The 18075-nt window shown below is 40.2% G+C and overlaps 1 protein-coding gene across 1 annotated transcript in view; it reads left to right on the forward strand.

The window, feature by feature from the left end:
• LOC120543375 (collagen alpha-1(XXIII) chain-like) overlaps positions 1-18075 on the forward strand; it is a 146254-nt gene that overhangs the window by 137 nt on the left and 128042 nt on the right. The gene's annotated exons all lie outside the window — the stretch shown is intronic.

The following is an 18075-nucleotide window of genomic DNA, read 5'->3' on the forward strand; positions in this document are numbered from 1 at the left end:
TGTTTTTATAGGATGTGGATGCTCTGTTATTATTAAGCTGAGGTCAATCGGGGTGTCATTAGGTTTGGTCGTCCTTCTTTAGTCTTGGGTGGTAAGATAACAAATAAAAGAGGGCAGAATGAAGAGAGAAGCCACTTGGAAATGGATTTCAGCTGATGGCACATACAGCAGTAGGTTACTACTGAACTTGAGTCACAGATGACAGGGAATTCCGCCATGTTTTTTAAGGAGCTCACTTGGTGCCCATTACAGCTAACTCAGCAGGAGATAGATAGATAGGACTGTCCAATATAACATCAAGTCAAGATCTGAAGGTCCCTAAAGTCCTACAATCCACAATTTGCACAATTTATTTTAAAGTAACAAACTAGAACCCCCTGTACTAATTCCTTTTATAATTTTAAACATTTCAGTCACGTCCCCTCTTAACCTCCACTTGCTTTCATGTGTATGCAAAAAAAATAGATATGAAAGACACTAAATAATAGATATATAGACCTGGATTAAGTGGGTTCCTTACTGTTTATTTTAATGATACTTCATGACTGCAGTTATCTTAAGATTGGGCCTGGTGGTAAAGTGTGTGGCTGCCCAAGGCCCAAAAAGATGATTTGGGGGTCTCAGCACTAACCAACCCAACACTCCCTAATCTCTGCATTCTCTTTTCAAACATTCCTAAAATTTGAATGCATGCTTGTTTACATTTTTCAGTAACGCAACACACAACGCTCTTATTTGTATTCAAGATGCAATTTAAAATTTGTGGTAGAGCAGATGTATTATACAAAACTGGAGGCCTGTCTGCCACACACTAATTACAGTGCCTATAAATAGTATTCAACCCCTTTGAAGTTTTTAAATTTTATTTTTATACAACATTGAATCATAGTATATTGAATTTGGCTTTTACGACACCAATCAACAGTAAAAGATTCTTAAATGTTAAGTGAAAACAGACTTCTGTAAAGTAGTCAAAATTAATTAGACATAACAAACAAATGATAAATGATTGCATAAGAATTCACCCTCATTTAATGTGATGCCCGTAAATAATCACTGCCCATTTCAGCACATTGGTTTCAGATGTCCCGGAATGAGTTCCATGGAGGTTACTTGTCTGGGGTTCCACTTGATTGTTGTCTAAATGCACCTGAATGTGGAAGGGCCAGCTTGTGGGGAGTCAGTATGGTGGACTAGCCTGCAGAATGAAGACAAAAGCAACACAACAAGCACAAGTCAGGGGATGGGGACAAGAAAATCTCTGTCAGTAAATACCCAACTAAATCAATAATGAAGAAATTGAAAGAGTATGACAGAGTTGGAATCTACTGAAGGATGCAAGGGCACCAAGAAACCTCTGAAAAGTCTAAAGGACTCACACAAGCACAAGTGAATGACATTGGAGAGACTGGGTAGACAAGAGCTGTGCCCAGGTGCTTTTGCCAGTCATTGCTTTACGGCAGAGATGCAAAGAGAAAAATAACAGGATATTTTGGACAAAAGTGCATAGAAGACTCTGAAAAGGGTTCTATGGTCTCTGTCAGTCTAAAAGCCATTTTTGAAAAATGCAAAAAAAACACCATCCCAGCATTCCAGTGGTGCCAGCATCAGGCAGTGTGGAAAGTTACTGAGGGTAAAATGAATGTAGCAAAATGTGGAAAAATCCTGGAGGAAAACCTGATGGGATATGCCAAAAAAAAAAATTTTTTTTCCAGCAACACTATGAACCCAAGTATAAAGCCAAAGCTTCAAAATATCAATGATAATATCATAGAGTGGCCAAGTCAGAGTGCAGATCTCCAGTCCAGTGGGTCATTTGTGAAAAAGGCTGTTCACTCACTGCACCCATGACACGTAACAAAGCTGAAGCAGTTCTGAAATGAAGGAAAGGGAGAAAAACGGCGGAGGTGACAGAGACCTAAGCGCACAGGTTTAAAGCTATCACTGCTGTCATCTACTAAACATGGACTTGAAGCGGTGAAATACTTATGTAAGGATTTATGCTGTGTTTTAAATTTGTAATTAATTTAGAGCACTTTGCAGAGATCTGTTTTCACTTCAACATTAAAGAGTCTTTTTCGTTTGATCCAATGTCAAAAAAGCCAAATTAAATCCACTGCGATTAAATCTTATATAACAATAAAGTGGGAAAACTTCCATGGGGGTGAATACTTTTCATAGACCCTGTGCATCATCAGTTACAAGTTAAACGTTACTGCACAATATGGTCTAACTAAACTAGTTTGGAAAAAAGAGTTCTTGAAAAAAATGATGGACACAAACGGAGATTGAAACAAATGAATACAGTGAAAGCAAGGAAGGAAACAGGGAGAGCCAAAGAGGGAGGATGAAAATCCATCCATCCATCCATTTTCCAACCCACTGTATCCTAACTACAGGGTCACAGGGGTCTGCTGGAGCCAATCCCAGCCAACACAGGGCGCAAGGCAGGAAACAAACCCCAGGCAGGGTGCCAGCCCATCACAGGGGAGGATGAAAATGTAGCACTTAAATGGTCTTTTGGAATGTTCTTTGTTAAAAAACAAAAAAACAGAAGTGAAGACAAACAGTGGACACTGGTGGTGATCTTGGCAAGATTACTGGTGAAACACCTAAACACAGAGCCATCTCAAATGAGAGGTGAAGCAGGCAGCCACCCAGATGGCCTAGCACAGGCCAGAAACTCAAATCCCACAATCTACAATCCTGCACCTCACACGCTTAGCAATACACTTTAGACATTTCAATACGTCCTTATGTGTTTCTCTCCTCTTTTCCACAGAGAATGTTCACCTTGGGCACAACTGACCCAAAATTAGACTTGGCTGCTTGTTATAAAACCCCTGATTTTGTGTCCCTCAAAATGTAACAAAAATCCTTTGCCAAACATTATCTGCATAATGGTGCGGACGTCTAAGTATTTCAAATTGGCAGTCCCATGTGTGACTTGCATAAGCCTGAATGGATCAGTGCCGTCACCTTTTTTAGTTTTTTAACATGATGTGGATTCCCCCTGAGGGTCATTCAGGTCCCATTGCCTGTTTCACTCTTTAATGCAACACTGGGCTATGGGGTAGGAATTGGGTGGGCACCCTAGTAAACATGAAACACATGTGAAATGCATTTTTTGATTTGTAAAATACAATTTTAAACATAGTTTTTAAAAATATATTACTACCTATATGAATGTATTTTACAGTCTTCTTCTTTCGGCTGCTCCCATTAGCAGTCGCCACAGCGGATCATCTATTTCCATCTCTTCCTGTCCTTGTCATCTTGTTCTGTCACACCCGTCACCTGCATGTCCTCTCTCACCACATCCATAAACCTTTGCTAAGGCCCTTTTTTTCTCTTGCCTGGTAGCTCTATCCTTAGCACCCTTCTCCCAATATACTCAGCATCTTTCCTCTGCACATGTCCAAACCAACACAATCTCGCCTCTCTGACTTTGTCTCCCGACCATCCAACTTGAACTGACCCTCTAATGTCCTCATTTCTAGTCCAGTCCATCCTTGTCACGCCCAATTCAAATCTTAGCATCTTTAACTCTGCCACCTCCAGCTCTGTCTCCTGCTTTCTGGTCAGTGTCACCGTCTCCAGTCCATATAACATAGCTGGTCTCACTACCGGCCTGTAGACCTTCCCTTTCACTCTTGCTGATACCCGTCTGTCACAAATCACTCCTGACACTCTTCTCCACCCACTCCATCCTGCCTGCACTCTCTTCTTCTCCTGTCTTCCACGATCCCCATTACTCTGTACTGTTGATCCCAAGTATTTAAACTCATCCACCTTCGCCAACTCTACTCCCCTCATCCTCACCATTCCACTGATCTCCCACTCATTCACACACATGTATTCTGTCTCGGTGCTTCTACTGACCTTCATTCCTCTCCTCTCATATCTCCACCTCTCCAGGGTCTCCTCAACCTGCTCCCTACTATGGCTACAGATCACAATGTCATCAGCAAACATCACCGTCCATGGGGAATCTTGTCTAATCTCGTCTGTCAACCTGTCAATCAGCATTGCAAATAAGAAAGGGCTCAGAGCCGATCCTTGATGTAATCCCACCTCCGTCACTCCTACCGCAGACCTCACCACTGTCAGACTTCCCTTATACATATCTTATACAACTCTTACATACTTCTCTGCCACTCCCGACTTCCTCATTTGGGATGGCAAATATCATCCCATTATATTAAAAGGGTGACAGGGCAGATCCAAGCAACTATAGGCCAGTAAGCTTAACATGCATCACAGGAAAATTAATGGAAGGAATTATTAAGGATAAGATTGAGCAACACATGGCAAGGACAGGAGTTATTCTGAACAGTCAGCATGGGGTCAGAAGAGGGAGGTCGTGTTTTACTAACATGTTGGAATTCTAAGAGGTTGCAACAAAAGCATACGATCAAAGTGGAGCATATGATATTATTTATCTGGACTTTCAGAAAGCATTTGATAGGGTGCCACATGAGAGGTTGGGCATCAAGTTAAAAGAAGAGTTCAGGGTGATGTTTTTAGATGGGTGCAGAATTGGCTCAGACACAGGAAGCAGAGGGTGATGGTGCGAGGAACCTCATCAGAACTGGCCGATTTAAGAGTGGTGTTCCACACGGGTCAGTGCTAGGGCCGCTGCTATTTTTAATATATATAAATGATTTAGATAGGAATATAAGTAACAAGCTGGTTAAGTGTGCAGATGATACCAAGATAGGTGGATTAGCAGATAATTTGGAATCCGTTATATCATTACAGAAGGACTTGGATAGCAGACAGGCTTGGGCAGATTTGTGGCAGATGAAATTTAGTATTACACATAGGAAGTAAAAATATTAGGTTTGAATACACAATGGGCGGTCGGAAAATCGAGAGTACACCTTATGAGAAGGATTTAGGAGTCATAGTGGACTCTAAGCTATCAACTTCCCAACAGTGTTCAGAAGCCATTAAGAAGGCTAACAGAATGTTAGGTTATATAGCACGATCTGTGGAGTACAAGTCCAAGGAGGTTATGCTCAACCTTTATAATGCACTGGTGAGGCCTCATCTTGAGTACTGTGTGCAGTTTTGGTGTCCAGGCTACAAAGAGGACATAGCAGCACTAGAAAAGGTCCAGAGAAGAGCGACTAGGCTGATTCCAGGGCTACAGGATTTGAATTATGAGATAAGATTAAAAGAGCTGAGCCTTTACAGTTTAAGCAAAAGAAGATTAAGAGGTGACAGGATTGAAGTGTTTAAAATTATGACGGGAATTAGTACAGTGGATCGAGACTTGTATTTTAAAATGAGTTCATCAAGAACACGGGGACACAGTTGGAAACTTGTTAAGGGTAAATTTCGCACAAACATTAGGAAGTTTTTCTTTACACAAAGAACGATAGACACTTGGAATAAGCTACCAAGTAGTGTGGTAGACAGTAAGATGTTAGGGACTTTCAAAACTCGACTTGATGTTTTCTTGGAGGAAACAAGTGGATAGGACTGGCGAGCTTTGTTGGGCTGAATGGCCTGTTCTCGTCTAGAGTGTTCTAATGTTCTAAATACAATACCACAGCTTATCTCGAGGCACCCTGTCATATGCTTTCTCCAGGTCCACAAAGACACAATGCAACTCCTTCTGGCCTTCTCTAAACTTCTTCATCAACACCCTCAGAGCAAACATTGCATCTGTGGTGCTCTTTCTTGGCATGAAACCACACTGCTGCTCGCTAATCATCACCTCACTTCTTAACCGAGCTTCCACTACTCTTTCTCATAACTTCATGCTGTGAAAAAGTTTAGAAAGCTATTACAGCATACAGTATTTAGTATATAATTTCAATGTTAGTTATAATATACTGTATCATTTTTTAGAGTTTATATTATGTTAAACTGTTTTCCCCTCTAGTGGGCAATTTTTGAAACTTTTTGGGACTTATGTACTTTGTGATTCTTCAGTCACAACAACCGTTCGGTGCTAAGTAGATGTGAATGTGGTCCTCTAGATGACAAGCGAATCGGAAGGCCTTTTTCATAACATCTGGTTTTAGACAGTTTCCAATTATGATAAGGCCGAAGCTCCTGCGTGTGGAAGTAAAATCCCCTCAGTATCTCTGTTTTTCATTTTTTGTTTTTTTGTGGAGGCAGTTTGGTAGCGTGACTGTTGTAGCTGCTGCCTGCTGCTTTTTTCAGGTTGCAATACCTTGCGTGTGGCACTTGAATGTTCTCCCTGTGTTCTTGTACATTTTCTTTCAGTCCAGAGTCTTTTGGACTCTAAATCATCCCAGTGTGTGTGTGTGTGTATTTGTGGCTCATGATGGCCTCTTTGCATTCCATTCTGCTGCTTAACTTTTCATTTTTTTTTTTTTTTAGCTGAAGTGGCCTATTGCCAATTTTTTTCCTTGATTTTTAAACACAAACTGATGTACCGGAAAGTTGGACAGAATGAACTTCATATACCATGGCAAAATGCCCTTCGGTTATTACACAAATAAAACAATAGAATAAAGATACAGAATGTTGGTTGTACTACAACACTGTAATGAATAATAGGTAGCGGTTTGGAAGGGCTGTCATTGGAGGAGTACAGGTACACTGGGAAGTTGTGGTGATCACACTGGCCGAAACATGGGCACGGTGGCAATGATTTTGTCTGAATGGAGTCTGGCTGCAAGCAGTGAATAGAACAGTGACAAATAAGTTGTGGTAATCCGGAGGTCCTGTTTGACATCCCGTGTTGGCTGAAGGATGAAATTTTAACTCTTGTCCTATAAAAGTTCAGACCCCTTCACATTTTACACATTTTGTTATGTTGCAACCTTCTGCTAAAATCATTTAAATTAATTTTTTCCCTCATCAAGTAACACGCAACACCCCAGAATGACAAAATGAAAACAAGATTTTTGAAGTTTTTGCAAATTTATTAAAAATTAAAAACTGAAATATTCCATTGACATGTATTCAGACCCTTCATTCAGTACTTAGTTCTGGCGGCCATTCCAGCCTGAAGTCTTCTTGCATCTGACATGACAAACACACCTTCATTTTGAGATTTTCTGTTGTTTGTCTCTGCAAGCTCAGTCAGGCTGGATGAAGACCCTTGGTGGACGGTCTCTCCTGGGATGTGGCTGGGCCACTCACTCACATTCTCAGAGTTGACCCTAAGCTACTTTTGCTAAATGTGTATTAATAAAAGGTATTATTACTAATGTTTGTTTATAATGCAGTGTTGTTTGGAATGACAAATGCAATGCATATATCTGTGATATATTCTATTTGGTATGGAATTCCTAAAATAAGTGTTAAGGATCCACCATCTATTGATGTTCGAGACATAGCAACAGGAAGAGCACAGAAACACAGAAACTTGTCCTTTTATTAAGGAGGATTAGCTGTGCTACCCATCTACAACAGGTTGAAATCTGTATAATGAATGTAGACCTAAACATTAACATTTGCAGTGCCCTGTCTATTGACCTTATGATCTACTGAGATCACATAACAACCACACAGGAAGGATCTAGGACACAAACCCTGGTCTCCTTATTATGAGTCTGCGACGCTACCACTGTGCCTCTGTGCCACACACAAACATATGTAGTAATGCATATTGTTGGAATGACAAATGTGTTGCATTATATTACTACATTCACTTCAAAATACAGTCCAATAGAGGGTTCACTACAAATGTTAACACTGAGGTCTACATTGATTTCTAAGATTCTAACCCGCCTTAGATGGGTAGCACAGCTAGTGCATTATAAAAGGATACGCAGTCTGCCAACTAATACCACCCATCTAGTACTTTTAATCAAAATCAGATACTTTTCTTTATGCGTACAACAACAACGACATTTATTTATATAGCACATTTTCATACAAATGATGGAGCTGAAAGTGCTTTACATGATGAAGAAAGAGAAAAAAGACAAAATAAATATGAATTAAAATTAGGGAACATTAACATAGAATAAGAGTAAGGTCCGATGGCCAGGGAGGACAGAAAAAAAAAAAAAAAACTCCAGACGGCTGGTGAAAAAAATAAAATCTGCAGGGGTTTTGAGGCCACAAGACCACCCAGACCCCTCTAGGCATTCTACCTAACATCAATGACCTCAATCAGTCCTCATTGTATTCAGGTTTCTCATGGAAAAACTTGATGATGACGGTCATGTGGACTTCTGGCCTTTAATCTATCAATATAGGGACATCACGGTGCCTTGATCAGGTGGTGGCGGTGCAGATCGCCACCACAGAAAACCGGAAAAAGAACAGTAGAGAAAGTAGGGTTTAGTACGGATTTTAGAGCCACCATGAATTATAATGATAATTAATTGAATATACAACAACAACAATGTATTTCTTGTATAGCTCAAAGTCATGCAACAAATGCCTCAATCGGCTTTAACAGGCCCTGTTTTTGACTGCCCCCAGAGACTCTCTAAGAAAATTGGAAAAAAAAAAATTGAAAAAATTTTGGGGAGGACAATTTAAAGAGAGACCCCTTTTTCAGGTAGTCTGGATGTGCAATGTATGCCAAAAAATGCACAGATTATGTGTGCAGTGCCAAATGAACTATTTCATCACATATGTATTAAGATAATGGCATGTCCTGAGCCAGCACTACCACCACAGGCTCTGACTAACCTGCATGTAATGTGACATCAGCTTTATTTATTTGCCCCTGTGATCTATTATTCATTTCTTAAATAGATCTTCTCCGTTCAGTTGTTTGGTTCCTTTATTATTCCAGACTAAGGGTCATGAAGACAGCGTCCCCTATCCTCCGACATGATGCTCTCTTCAAAGTCATTTGAATACATTGAAAGCCAAGTTAAACTTGTACAGAAGAAAATTAACACAGTAAATCAAAAAGAAAATAAGCCACTTTGTAACAAGAGTATACACTGATATGATTGGTGGGGGGAGGACAACTCCATTCCCTTGTTGTGCTATTTGGTTTTTATAGCTTCAGGTGGACTGTTTTATTCACTTTCCTTTACCTCCTATGGATACAAAGCCTGCGATTTCTCCATTCACTACTAACTAACAGGACATATTGCCTACAGAAGTTCATACCTTCAAATTCATGGGGTGGAATACTTAAGGAGAAAGTAGCTTTTTTAAGGCTGTGTTTTAAAAAGCCCCCTAATTTAAACATGTGAAGAGACAGTAAAAATTAAAAGGAGAGCCGGAGTCAAAGGGGCTCATTTCCTGCTTTCAGTGATTATTGCTGTCACTTTGTCTAGACATTTAAAAAAGCAGGTGATCATATCTGCCTATAAAAGTGCTTGTTTGGCCAGCCGGGTGAATCTTGTCCGTAATTGTAAACTCCTGCGTCCAGCTGCTGCAATTCCAAAGCCATTACCCCGGACCTAAGATCACGTATGTCTATTACTTTTCTGGCCTGATTCTTCCATTAGATTGCTATGTGCAGCGTGCATCACACAAGAATTGTCTGTGACAGCTGAGCCCTGTGGGGTCATTTTATGGTTCTAAATTTTAGTTGTAACCGAATCAAAACGATTCATTTTGCTTCTCAAATGTGCCTTTGTACATCCAAAGCATTCAGCCAAGTGTTTTCAGAAAAGTCTGTAAAAGATCAAAGTTTACTACTTTTGTATTTTAATTAAATTCCACTGCTGTACAAGAATAAAGAAGCTTATAATTGGACACTGGCAACATGGTTGGCTAACATCACTAGGCTCTTGACGGGCTCTTGATTATTAAAAACAATACACAGACAGTTTAGTATCTTATACAAAATACCAGTGGCCAGGGACCTCATTTATAAAGCTTTACTTGGATCTGAGGGTAAATTTATGCACACACCAAATAAACAGAACAATGTGTACGCCAAAACAAAATCAGCAGTTTACCCTTTATAATGAAGTTACCTCCAACATTGTCCTGAAACATCCTTATATGGAGTATGCTTATCAGCCTCATTTGTATGCATTCACAATGCTTCAGAACTTCATTGGCTCCTGACACATCTAGACACACCCACCTGCATTCCAGAGTATCTGGCTGTGCTACGCAACTGAGAGCACCAGATCATGAGCAGAATTATAGCACATCTCCTCTGTGTTCTGGGGGTTGAGGAAAGGCACAAGGCACCATCGTCTGAGCAGGCAGCTGCCATCACCTGCCACATATAATGACATGATTGCTGTTACAATGAATATTTACAAGCCATAAGAAAAACTGAGGGTTCAGCCAGTGACCTTTAAAACAAGCCAGCTGACATGTACATTGCCATCACGTCAGACAAAGTGATTTTGCCTCATAATAAATAAATCATGGGTAAATTCAGGCCACCAAGCCACAACGTTTGTCAGAGACATCTTGGCATCACCTTTCACTTGTATGTTAATGGAATGTCACTGCTCATAGTTAAAAAGAGTTTCATTTTTGCCAGGTACCCTTATTGTAATATAAGTGCACTAAAGTGCTCTGATTAATGAAGACAGCTGAAAAGATCATCGGTGTCTCTCTTCCTTCCATCATGGACGTTTACAACATATGCTGCATCCGCAAAGCCACCAGCATTGTGAATGTCCCAACACACCCTTCACACTCACTGTTTACACTCCTGCCGTTGGGAAAAAGGTACCGAAGCATTTGGGCCCTTACCACCAGAACGTGTAACAGTTTTTTCCCCCAAGCAGTCAGATTCCTGAACACTCATGGACCGATCTGATATCTGTGTTCTGCTCTGCAATGTTGCACATGTTTGCACATTTGACTCACATGCACCTTGTTATATATTATGTGTCTTTATGTTATGTGTCGTGGATTCTTCGTTGTCCTGGAGGAACGTTGTTTCGTTTCACTGTATCTTGAATCTTGAATCCTGATGCAGATTGCATTTTTATGTTTGTTATGTTTTATGTATGTGCACCCACACCATACAAAAACTGCATGTAGCGCCGGTCAGTTAATGGCTTCCAGCATAGTAGACATGACGGAGTGAAGGTTGATTGACATATTCTTGACCTGCCAGGCAATTCCCTGAGAAGTGACAGCCAATATAAACTGATGACAAACCAAAAAAGCTCTTCAGTACAAATACGGAGCAAGTTTTTTTTTATAGATCCAAATGTTTGCATTTGAAGCTGTGTATAGACATTTTAAGCCTCTTTTTGTGTGTACGCTAGCTATATAAGTTAGGACCCTGGACTGACCTGGCAATATTGAGGTTAACATGTCTGTGTCTTCACCACTGGGTGGCAACACTGCTTTCTTTTTCTAAACCTTGTTTTTAGGTTTATAGAGTCCTTATCGTCTCATCTACAGAGCAGAGTGAAATTCTAATTTTCACGTGGTAATCAATGTGCAACACGTCACCACTCTCCAGTGCCATGATTAGTGAGTAGACCTGTTTGACCTTAGAACTTCTGTTTTCTTTACCGAAGATTACTTCTGAAACTAGAAGCTGTAGGCAAAGCTGGATCTCAGATTGGTTAACTGGCAGAAATCAAAGAATACAGACAAGAGGAGAATGGAATGGGGTTATCAGTGGAGTCCCTCAGGGATCTGTCTTTGGACCCTCATTAGTTTTTCTGATTTATATCAATGACATAGATTATGGCGTAGTTAGTAAATTTGTGAAATTTGTAGAGGGCGCTAAAAATGGATGGACAACAGATACCTTGGAGGCCACAGAAAGAATTTAAAAAGACTTGGACAAGTTTAAAAACTGGACACACAAATGGTGAAGCAGTGGCAGTAGTTGCTGTTCCACTTTATGATAGATAGATAGATAGATAGTTAGATAGATAGATAGATAAATAAATAAATGCATACAAATAAACATACATAATACGTACATTAAATAAAAAAATAGCATGGCAAGTTTGAAAAAATTATGTCATTTATGTGACCAGCAGTGTGCCTAGCAAAGGGGAAATAAACAGCAAATCCAATTTCTTTATCAAAAAAAGCTAAGCACCTTCATGCCATAATGGAATGCTGTTCTGCCCTCCTCCCAAAAAACCAACCCAACCCGTACCAATTTGCCAACCATTGAACAGTAAATTTTTTCAGTAGCAGGATAAAGTTCTTTTTTTTTTACAAGGTGGCTCATTTAGGTGGGATGATGGTGGTTTGGTGGAGGAGATGAAACCCCTAAAATCTATGCACTTATGGTTCCTTTCCAGAGTATTTATATATGTATATCAAACTAAAAGAAATACAGCAATTATGAAAAGAGGAAATGAAGTGCTGGAGAGTGAGGGGGTTGGTTTGCAGGGTTCAATGAATTTATTTGAGCTTGTCATGTGGAGTTGGAATTTTAATATAGAAAAATGTGAATTGCTACATGTGGGCAAAAGGAACATCAATTATGTGCTTCTTTTGATTTACCTGTTAATGACAAAACAGCTAAACTCATTTATTTGGAGGGGTATCCACATACTTTTGACCATATAGTGTATTAATGATTAGGAAAAGCCACGCATTCATTTTCAAACCTGCTTATGATTGGAAAAATACAAAAGTCACTCCCTTATTAAACAACAAAAAAGGACAGCTCCAAAACATTTATGCAGTGGCACCCGCTTCAGCAGCCCATGTAAATGTTATATGACCCACAGTATGTCTGTATATGTAAAACTGGCATTGCCACCACTCAAAGAAGGTTTGAAATCCAAGTAATCAACGTAGACCTCAGCATTCATTTTTGTAGTGCACATCATGCAATGCGTATGTGTATTGTATTATATTGACCCCCTTCTTTGTGATGCCCACTGCACGCCCAACCTACCTGGAAGGGGGTCTCTCTCTGAACTGCCTTTCCCAAGGTTTCTTCCATTTTTTCCCTACAAGGATTTTTTTGGGAGTTTTCCCTTGTCTTCTTAGAGAGTCAGGGCTTTGGCTGTCAAAAGGCAGGACATGTTAAAGACCATTGCGGCACTTCTTGTGTGATTTTGGGCTATACAAAAATAAATCTGTTATGTGCCATTTCGCATAGGATTCGTAAAAGCAGTGTTAATGTTTGTGATGCTTCGTCTTTTGGAATAACAGAGATACAGCAACCTGACAGACACAGAGACAGATCCACATTCACAAATTCTTTTATTAGGTGGATGGCAAAGCGTCTGGCATCTGTCCATGACTGGGCATACTGTCACCCCGTGTCCATATGAGGGATTGGAATGGCCGATAAACAAAGGCAACAAGACTTCCAAAGAAAGGAGGACATAAGGGCTAGCATATCCTGTTGTACAGAGGCTCCTACACGCACAACGTAATTTAAACAGATGGACTTACCATTGTACCGCTGAGACCATTTTGCTGTGCTAGTATTATATAAATTGACAGTACAAGCTTAGAAATGCCTTCTTATGCAAACAACATGTCCTGTTGCTTAAACAGTACAAGACGTGTACTAGTAAAGCTGTGTAATGATTCAACATTATAAATTATGGAGTGAAATCCATGTTCCAGGCATCTACTGGCCTTCTGTTTCTCAGCTTAAATGCCTCAAGGCATCTTACAGCTCTGGGCTCAGCTACACTACATCGACATTCACTGCTTTTACAATCAAGATGGCCTGATTTTTATCAGATGAGCCAGCACATCCATAAGGTATTTAGCGTCTAAGTGCATAAGCAGACTATGGGAACCGTGTTGCCAGGATTTGGGATCATGACCTGCCTCTTTTAAGTGTGTGCTGTTCAGTGAGTTGCTAATGCACATTCTTCTCTCTTATTAATAGACTTCTGCAGAGTGACAAATGTTATCATTTGGGAAAGCCCAACACTGCCCCAAGTGGTCAAATGTTGAAAAGGATTGTGTTGACACATTTGAGCAGTTCAGCACATTACATTTCTGTTTCCATTTATTTGTTCAAACAGACACTTTTATCCAAAGTAACTTACAAAGGAGGTCAACGTAATCTTGCAAAACTTAGTCTTGGGGATTATTTGGGAACAAGTGTGGCAGAACAAGGTGACAAAATTGATCACCACATGTTAAGAGCTCAGAACAAAATACAGGCAAGTTACAATTCTTAGGTTACAAAAACCTAACATTAGTTAGACACAAATTTACCAAACAAGCAAATTTTGAAGCGATTCATAAACACATTGAGGTGCTTAGAATTTCTAATTAAGATTGTGCAGCTCGTTCCACCATCCAGGAGCTACATATGAAAAGAGTAAAGTAAAGTGGGTTGACAGAAGCCACTTTTAAGTAAAAGGCATTTAAACAGGGCAGGATGAAAAAGACTGATGAGGCAAAAACTGAAGGCTTTAGGCAGAACTACAAGCAGTATGTCTGGTGAAGACCAGGCACTGCTCACCTGCTCTCTAATACCATCTTCTACTCTGAAGCACGGTGAAGGCACCATCATGCTATGGTGATGCAGGGACAGGTAGACTGGTCAGAACTGAGAGAAGGATGAAAGCAGCCCAGATCTGCTCCAGTGTGTGGACACCACCTCCGACTGGGACAACAGTTCACTTCTTAGCACAGCAATAACCTGAAGCATATAGCCAAGACAATGCTGGGGTGGCTTTAGAACAAGTCTCTCAGTGTCCATGGGTCACCTAACTATAACCCAGACTTAAACCCCATAGAACATTTGTGGAGCTATCTGAAGATGACATTTTACAAATACTTCCATTCTAATCTAACATAGCCTGTGTGGATCTGTCAGGAAGAATAGGATAAACTGTCCAAATCCAAATGTGCAAAGCTTGTAGAGACATAGCCAGGATGTCTCAGTATCGTCTGCACCATGATAGGACTGACACTGAAGACTATGAAGGCTGTTCTGGAAAAGAGAATGGTGGAAATATTAGATGTCATCATGAACAGTTCTGCCCTCCTCCTTCTAGAGGCGCTCTCTCAAGCACTTTTAGGCACTGGCTCATTCCTCAATTGTGTAATACAAAGAGCCTCGCAGGGTCTTTTCTAACGGCTGCAAATAGACAATTCAGTGCTTTTACCTGACTTCCCTTCCTTTACTTTAGCCAGAAGTCATAGGTTTAGTACAAACTTCAGTTTACTACAGTTATTTGGTACCATAATGTTTATTGTATTATGCTTTTTTTATTCAATTCTCTTGTATTGTGCTTTGAGTCAATATCTGTGCATTTTATGGTTTATTTTTTGCTGTAGTATGCATTTAAGTTTCCCTTTGGGTATTAATAAAGTATATCTAGTCTAATTTAATCCACTTTGATACAAGCATACTGTAAATGTCTGTGTGTCTTTGTATATGTGTGTTTGTCTGGTTGCTATGTCTCTGTCATTCCGACAGATGTTGCATCACTAACTTTAACTCTGCATTTACAAATCCCATGCCAAATGGCATATAACCGAGAAATATGCATTTCATTTGTCATTCCAACAGATGGGCCATCACAAACATTTGTAGTAATGCTTTTTATCATTTCATATATTTGTAAAGAACCATCTGTTGGAATCACAAATGCATTCTGTTACTGCAAATGTTTATTATGTGCTATATTTTGGAACAACAGAGACATAGCAACCAAACAGATACACATTTACACAAACCCACAGACACTTGTCCTTTTTTTAGTGCATACAATGCATTGCATTAATATTGCAACAGATGTCGCATCACAAACATAAATACTGCTTTTATGAGGCTCATACAAAATGGTATATAGCAATGACATATGCATTGCATTTTTAGTTCCAACAGATGGTGCAATAGACATTTGTAATAATGCATTTATAACTTTAGATGTTTGTGATGACAAATGCAGTGTATTTTAATACTATGCATTGCAAATTACATTCCAATTGATGGTGCACTGCAAGCATACATACTGATGTCTACATTGATTACTTGGATTTCAACCCATCCTAGACTAGTAGCATGCTTGTGTAAAATAAGATGGCAAACTGTCCTGGATTCTTTCCTGCCCTGTGCCCTACAGCCCTACAAGTTTCAAAAGTGAATTTTGTCTTGATAGACAGAGAGCATATAACAGTTTGGGGTACCACCGTAATAACCCCATTTAAAGACACAACAATAGTTAAAGAGAAATGAAAGTTAACAGCCTCAGCCATGGCTCAAATTTTTAGCTGATCGCTGTTGAGCAGGAGCTCCATCCCTGTAGGTGCTGGTCAAAAAGTGAACAGCAACTTTTCCAGGTTGCCGGTATGAAACATGGATCCTTACAGCATGAGTGGCTCTTTTGGGTTTGGTGGGGAAGTGAGGTCAGGTGTCTTCTTGGGCTTGCCCTTCAGCACAACAAAGGAGAGTAGAGAAGCAGTTAGAAACAGTACCCTCTCTCATCCCGAGGTGGAATTACTTACCTTGCCACAGTCTTGACATTGTCACGTAAATGGGCACACATGCGTGATAATTGATAAAAATACTCATGCAGTGGAATCTCTTTTCAGGTAAATGAATAAATATAATTCCTAATCTGAGTAAAGCCCATGACACATTAGATGACTGCTCCAGCAATTTTCAGCTATAGCCTTCGTTTACATAATCTTAGTCTGTCAGAGATACTCGTGAAGACAATCGCATAATGTGACTTACTGCACTGACCCCATCTATTCTGCGATTGGCTACAATAAAATCAAACTGGTTTAATTTCATTGTTTGTCAGAGGGGTGGGTTGTGTGTGCAGCAGAGCCAACAACCAAAGACCTATAAAATACCTGGGAGTGCAGCTTGATGACAAATTGGACTGGTCTGCCAATAATGATGCTCTGTGTAAGAAAGGTCAGAGCCCACTATACTTCCTTAGAAGGTTGGCGTCCTTCAACATCTGCAATAAGATGCTGCAGATGTTCTACCAGACGGTTGTGGCAAGTGCTGTCTTCTACGCGGTGGTGTGCTGGAGAGGCAGCATAACGAAGAAGGATGTCTCACGCCTAGAAATACTTGTTAGAAAGGCAAGCTCTATTGTAGGAATAAAGCTGGACAGTTTAACATCTGTAGCAGAGCGACGGGCACTGAGCAGGCTCCTGTCAACCATGGAGAATCCACTGCATCCACTGAACAGGATCATCTCCAGACAGAGGAGCAGCTTCAGCGACAGACTGCTGTCACCATCCTGCTCCACTTACAGACTGAGGAGACCCCACACTATGCGACTCTTCAATTCCACCGGGGGGGGTAAATGTTAACATTATACAAAGTTATTGTCTGTTTTTACATGCATTTTTATTACTCTTTAATTTAATATTGTTTTTTGTATCAGTAAACTGCTGCTGGATTATTTGAATTTCCCCTTGGGATTAATAAAGTTATCTATCTATCTATCTATCTATCTATCTATCTATCTATCTATCTATCTATCTATCTATCTATCTATCTATCTATCTATCTATCTATCTATCTATCTATCTATCATCCAGGAGTGTAAGACATAGAATGTAGCGATGAGGAACATGCATGTTGTCAACTCCGCAAACAGAAGTCTTTCTGATGTATCATGTTTTACGTAATAAAGCAGAATGGAAAAAAAAAAGAAAAGGCCAAGATTGCAGGTCAACTTGCCACGCGTGTTAACTCTTCCACCCATCCATCCATTATCCAACCCACTATATCCTAACTACAGGGTCATGGGGTCTGCTGGAGCCAATCCCAGCCAGCACAGGCAGGAAACAAACCCCAGGCAGGGCACCAGCCCACTGCAGATGTTAACTCTTTGTACTGTTAACTCTTTGAAGGTAGTGCAGTATTGCCTGTCAGAAATAGGAGTGAGCACACCTGTGCTGGAAAACTGTAACTTGGTCGATAAAGTAGACATGCTCAGCGGTTGTGTGTCATGTGATTTGACGTAAGAGCAGCGAATGCGGTCGGTAAGTCTAACACATGTTAAAGAAGTGGAAAAAGAGGAGAGAGACCCACCAGTATCATTGACAAGGCAGGAGAGGAGGAGAAAGTCAATTCAGGGGCAGAACATTATGTGATTAACACTGCCACCCAATTCATCTTTAGCTGACTGGCTTTTCAAGTGGTGAGACGCCCTAAGTTTTCAGTAATAACATTTTGATTTTGAAGCTTATCTTAACTGTGTGGAAATGGTGAGATTTTTCCAAGTTGCGGTGTTAAATACCTTCGCCCACACATTTCTTGTTTTCTTAAAA

This window comes from Polypterus senegalus, chromosome 13 (genome assembly GCF_016835505.1).
Source record: "Polypterus senegalus isolate Bchr_013 chromosome 13, ASM1683550v1, whole genome shotgun sequence".
Taxonomy (NCBI): Eukaryota; Metazoa; Chordata; class Cladistia; order Polypteriformes; family Polypteridae; genus Polypterus; species Polypterus senegalus.